The sequence below is a fragment of the Grampus griseus genome, assembly GCF_964374135.1.
Source record: "Grampus griseus genome assembly, chromosome: 5".
Classification (NCBI taxonomy): Eukaryota; Metazoa; Chordata; class Mammalia; order Artiodactyla; family Delphinidae; genus Grampus; species Grampus griseus.
Window position 1 is genome coordinate 17,829,496 of NC_138998.1, and position 6,429 is coordinate 17,835,924.

Below are 6,429 nucleotides of genomic sequence, written 5' to 3' on the forward strand. Positions count from 1 at the left end.
ATATGCCCAGGAGTGGGATTGTTGGGTCATACGGTAATTCTATTTTTAGTTTTTTAAGGACCCTCCATACTGTCCTCCATAGTGGCTGTATCAATTTACATTCCCACCAACAGTGCAAGAGAGATCCCTTTTCTCCACACCCTCTCCACCATTTCATGTTTATAGATTTTCTGATGTTGCCCATTCTAACTGGTGTGAGGTGATACCTCATTGTAGTTTTGATTTGCATTTCTCTAATGATTAGTGATGTTGAGCAGCTTTTCATGTGCTTCTTGGCCATGTGTATGTCTTCTTTGGAGAAATGTCTATTTAGGTCTTCTGCCCATTTTTGGATTGGGTTGTTTGTTTTTTTTAATATTGAGCTGCATGAGCTGTCTATATATTTTGGAGTCCGTTGAGTCGTTTACAAATATTTTCTCCCATTCTGAGGGTTGTCTTTTCATCTTGTTTATGGTTTCCTTTGCTGTGCAAAAGCTTTTAAGTTTCCTTAGGTCCCACTTCTTTATTTTTGTTTTTATTTCCATTACTCTAGGAGGTGGATCAAAAAAGATCTTGCTGTGATTTATGTCAAAGAGTGTTCTTCCTATGTTTTCCTCTAAGAGTTTTATAGTGTCTCGTCTTATACTTAGGTCTTTAATCCATTTTGAGTTTATTTTTGTGTATGGTGTTAGGGAGTGTTCTAATTTCATTCTTTTAGATGTAGCTGTCCAGTTTTCCCAGCACCACTTATTGAAGAGACTGTCTTTTCTCCCTTGTATATCCTTGCCTCCATCCTTGCCCCTTTGTCATAGATTAGTTGACCATAGGTGTGTGGGTTTATCTCTGGGCTTTCTATCCTGTTCCATTGAACTATATTTCTGTTTTTGTGCCAGTACCATATTGTCTTGATTACTGTAGCTTTGTAGTATAGTCTGAAGTCAGAGGGTCTGATTCCTTCAGCTCCATTTTTTCCCCTCAAGACTGCTTTTGCTATTCAGGGTCTTTTGTGTCACCAAACAAATTTTAAGATTTTTTGTTCTAGTTCTGTAAAAAATGCCATTGGTAATTTGATAGGGATTGCACTGGATCTGTAGATTGCTTTGAGTAGTATAATCATTTTCACAATATTGATTCTTCCAATCCAACAACATGGTATATCTCTCCATCTCTTGGTATCATCTTTAATTTCTTTCATCAGTGTCTTACAGTTTTCTGCATAAAGGTCTTTTGTCTCTCTAGGTAGGTTTATTCCTAGGTATTTTTTTCTTTTTGTTGCAATGGTAAATGGGAGTGTTTCCTTAATTTCTCTTTCAGATTTTTCATCATTAGTGTATAGGAATGAAAGATGTTTCTGTGCATTAATTTTGTATCCTGCAACTTTACCAAATTCATTGATTAGCTCTAGTAGTTCTCTGGTGGCATCTTTAGGATTCTTTATGTATAGTATCATGTCATCTGCAAACAGGGACAGTTTTACTTCTTCTTTTCCAATTTGTATTCCTTTTATTTCTTTTTCTTCTCTGATTGCCGTGGCTAGGACTTCCAAAGCTATGTTGAATAATAGTGGTGAGAGTGGACATCTTTGTCTTGTTCCTGATCTTAGAGGAAATGCTTTCAGTTTTTCACCACTGAGAATGATGTTTGCTGTGGATTTGTCATATATGGCCTTTATTATGTTTAGGTAGGTTCCCTCTGTGCCCACTTTCTGGAGAGTTTTTATCATACATGGGTGTTGAATTTTGTCAAAAGCTTTTTCTTCATCTATTGAGGTGATCATATGGTTTTTATTCTTCAATTTGTTAATATGGTGTATCACATTGATTGATTTGCATATATTGAAGAATCCTTGCATCCCTGGGATAAATCCTACTTGATCATGGTGTATGATCCTTTTAATGTGCTGTTGGATTCTGTTTGCTAGTATTTTGTTGAGGATTTTTGCATCTATATTCATCAGTGATATTGGTCTGTAATTTTCTTTTTTTGTAGTATCTTTGTCTGGTTTTGGTATCAGGGTGATAGTGGACTCATAGAATGAATTTGGGAGTGTTCCTTCCTCTGCAATTTTTGGAAGAGTTTGAGAAGAGTGGGTGTTAGCTCTTCTCTAAATGTTTGATAGAATTCACCTGTGAAGCCATCTGGTCCTGGACTTTTGTTTGTTGGAAGATTTTTAATCACAGTTTCAATTTCATTACTTGTGATTGGTCTGTTCATATTTTCTGCTTCTTTCTGGTTCAGTCTTGGAAGGTTATACCTTTCTAAGAATTCGTCTCTTTCTTCCTGGTTGTCTATTTTATTGACATAGAGTTGTTTGTAGTAGTCCCTTAGGATGCTTTGTATTTCTGCAGTGTCTGTTGTAACTTCTCCTTTTTCATTTCTAATTTTATTGTTTTGAGTCCTTTCTTTTTCTTGATGAGTTTGGCTAATGGTTCATCAATTTTGTTTATCTTCTCAAAGAACCAGCTTTTAGTTTTATTGATCTTTGCTATTGTTTTCTTTTTTCTATTTCATTTATTTCTGCTCTGATCTTCATGATTTCTTTCCTTCTGCTAACTTTGGGTTTTGTTTGTTTTTCTTTCTCTAGTTCTTTTAGGTGTAAGGTTAGATTGTTTATTTGAGATTTTTCTTGTGTCTTGAAGTAGGCTTGTACTGCTATAAACTTCCCTTTTAGAAGTACTTTTGCTGCATCCCATAGGGTTTGGATCGTCATGTTTTCATTGTCATTTGTCTCTAGGTATTTTTTGATTTCCTCTTTGATTTCTTCAGTGATATCTTGGTTATTTAGTAACGTATTGTTTAGCCTCCATGTGTTTGTGTTTTTATGTTTATTTTCCCTGTAATTCATTTCTAATCTCATAGTGCTGTGGTCAGAAAAGATGCTTGATATGATTTCAATTTTCTTAAATTTACTGAGGCTGATTTGTGACCCAAGATGTGATCTATCCTGGAGAATGTTCCTTGCGCACTTGAGAAGAAAGTGTAATCTACTAGTTTTGGATGGAATGTCCTATAAATATCAATTAAATCTATCTGGTCTATTGTGTCATTTAAAGCTTCTGTTTCCTTATTAATTTTCATTTTGGATGATCTGTCCATTGGTGTAAGTGAGGTGCTAAAGTCCCCCACTATTATTGTGTTACTGTCAATTTCCTCTTTTAGAGCTGTTAGCAGTTGCCTTATGTACTGAGGTGCTCCTATGTTGGGTGCATATATATTTATAATTGTTATATCTTCTTCTTGGATTGATCCCTTGCTCATTATGTAGTGTCCTTCCTTGTCTCTTGTAACATTGTTTATTTTAAAGTCTATTTTATCTGATATGAGTATTGTTACTCCAGCTTTCTTTTGATTTTCATTTGCATGGAATATCTTATTCCATCCCTTCACTTTCAGTGTGTATGTGTCCCTAGGTCCGAAGTGGGTCTCTTGTAGACAGCATATATATGGGTCTTGTTTTTGTATCCATTCAGCAAGCCTGTGTCTTTTGGTTGTAGTATTTAATCCATTCACGTTTAAGGTAATTATCGATATGTATGTTCCTATGACAATTTTCTTAATTGTTTTGGGTTTGTTTTTGTAGGTCCTTTTCTTCTCTTGTGTTTCCCACTTAGAGAAGTTCCTTTAGCATTTGTTGTAGATCTGGTTTGGTGGTGCTGAATTCTCTTAGCTTTTTCTTGTCTGTAAAGCTTTTGATTTCTCCATCGAACCTGAATGAGATCCTTGCTGGGTAGAGTAATCTTGGTTGTACGTTCTTCCATTTCATCACTTTAAATATGTCATGCCACTTCCTTCTGGCTTGTAGAGTTTCTGCTGAGAAATCAGCTGTTAACATTATGGGAGTTCCCTTGTGTATTGTTTGTCATTTTCCCTTGCTGCTTTCAATAATTTTTCTTTGTCTTAATTTTTGCCAATTGGATTACTATGTGTCTTGGTGTGTTTCTCCTTGGGTTTATCCTGTATGGGACTCTCTTCTCTTCCTGGACTTGTGTGGCTATTTCCTTTCCCATGTTAAGGAAGTTTTCGACTATAATCTCTTCAAGTATTTTCTCGGGTTCTTTCTCTCTCTCTTCTCCTTCTGGGACCCCTGTAATGCGAATGCTGTTGTGTTTAATGTTGTCCCAGAGGTCTCTTAGGCTGTCTTCATTTCTTTTCATTCTTTTTTCTTTATTCTGTTCTGCAGCAGTGAATTCCACTATTCTGTCTTCCAGGTCACTCATCCGTTCTTCTGCCTCTGTTATTCTGCTATTGATTCCTTCTAGTGTAGTTTTCATTTCAGTTATTTTATTGTTCATCTCTGTTCGTTCGTTCTTTAATTCTTTTAGGTCTTTGTTAAACATTTCTTGCCTCTTCTTGATCTTTGCCTCCATTCTGTTTCCAAGGTCCTGGATCATCTTCACTATCATTATTCTGAATTCTTTTTCTGGAAGGTTGCCTATCTCCACTTCATTTAGTTGTTTTTCTGGGGTTTTATCTTTTTCCTTCATCTGGTACATAGCCCTTGCCTTTTCATCTTGTCTATCTTTCTGTGAATGTGGTTTTTTTCCCACAGGTTGCAGGATTGTAGTTCTTCTTGCTTCTGCTGTCTGCCCTCTGGGCATGAAGAATTATTACAGAGCAATTATTTGGGGGGTTTCTGGATCCCCAGTTAATAGAGAATTTCTTGAGGGTAGGCACATTGTTTGTTTTTCCATAATACGACCCCACCCAGCCAAGTTCATGTCCCACCTTCTATAGTTCTCCCAGCCTACTCAAAACAACCTATAATTGGTCACTGGAGCCATCCATCACCTCTCCCCAGTGTTCTCCAAGTCCAGGCTCTATTTCTCCACATTTCAGTTAATTAAATCCTACATCCCACACATCCTTCAAGGTCCAGCATAAACCCCCTGTTGTTCCTTAATGACTCAGCCAGTGACGGTGGCTCCTTTTTCTCCTCTCTTATTGCACTTAGGGTGGACCACACAGAGGTGTTTAGATGAGCAGCAGAGAGAAGGGGAACATCCCAGGAACAGCATGGACAAAGGCAGACTGAGGGCACCCCAGTGATGCTGGGGAAGGGGGAGAGTGGGAGAGAGTTTGGGGAGCTGGAAAGAGAAAGAAGTTGGTTCCAAGTTCAGACCCAGGTCCCTTCACTCCTGATCTCAGCAACAATGGGCAAATCATGTCCTGTCTGGAAACCTCGGTTCCTCCAGTGCCAAAGACGTCCCTTGAAAGCTTTCGTGAGTGAGTGCCTGTAGTATCTGTCAAACAAATGAATGAATTTATGCTAAACATATTTAACATATATCAAAGTGGCTTACTGGGATGAGGAGGGTATGAGTAAAGGCAGTTTTGGGAAGGCTTTCTGAATTAGGTCTCCCCAGCAATCCCTTCCACAGTTCCAAGTTCTTTTTTGTTGTTGCCCTGTATCAGTTTAGGCTTGGGGAGGTGTATGTATGTGAAGGTGTCTGGCTCCCTAACATACTATGTGCTCCCATGACAAGGATGTGGTATATATATGATTTTAATATTTATTTATTTATTTGGCTGTGTCAGGTCTTAGTTGTGGCATGCGGGATCTTTAGTTGCGGCATGTGAACTCTTAGTTGCGCACGTGGGATCTAGTTCCCTGAGTAGGGATCGAATCCGAGCCCCCTGCATTGGGAGCGTGGAGTCTTAGCCACCGGATAACCAGGGAAGTCCCAAGGGACATGGTATTTTCATATACTGTTGTGTCCCCAGAACTGAGCCCAGTGCCTCAATAAATACCCGTGGGAGAAATGAATGAGTTCATCCTCAAGGCGTTGGTAGCATTTTAAAAAGTGCTTTAGAAAGAGTGTCCTGGCAATGGTGTGCTGCACAGATTAGAGAGGGTGAGGCTAAGAACCAGAGCTTCAACGGCTTCTGAACTTGAGAAATTTTGGGAACTTATTGTGGGCACATTTTATGTTTTGCCAGTGAGGACACCCCTCTTCTGAATCTTAGCAACAGTTTCTGCATGGAGTATCACCACCAAAGATCTTCTGAGGGAGCCGTCCATTCAGCAGTAACAAGATTTGTCCTGTTTGATAAACATGATGATTGATTCAACATGATGTATCTTAATACCAAGATTTATTGAGTGCTAAGTATGTGCTAGACCCAGGAAAGCTGAGGGTATAGTTCTAGTTCAAGTCCCAGTTTGAAGGCAGGAGAAGACTGATGTCCTAGTTTGAGGATGGGAAGAGAAAGAGAGAGAGAGAGAGAGAGAGAGAGCTTCCCTGGTGGCGCAGTGGTTGAGAGTCCGCCTGCCGATGCAGGGGACCCAGGTTCCTGCCCCGGCCCGGGAAGATCCCACATGCCGCGGAGCGGCTGGGCCCCGTGAGCCATGGCCGCTGAGCCTGCGCGTCGGGAGCCTGTGCTCCAAAACGGGAGAGGCCACAACAGTGAGAGGCCCGCGTACAACAAAAAAAAAAAAAAAAAAAAAAAAAA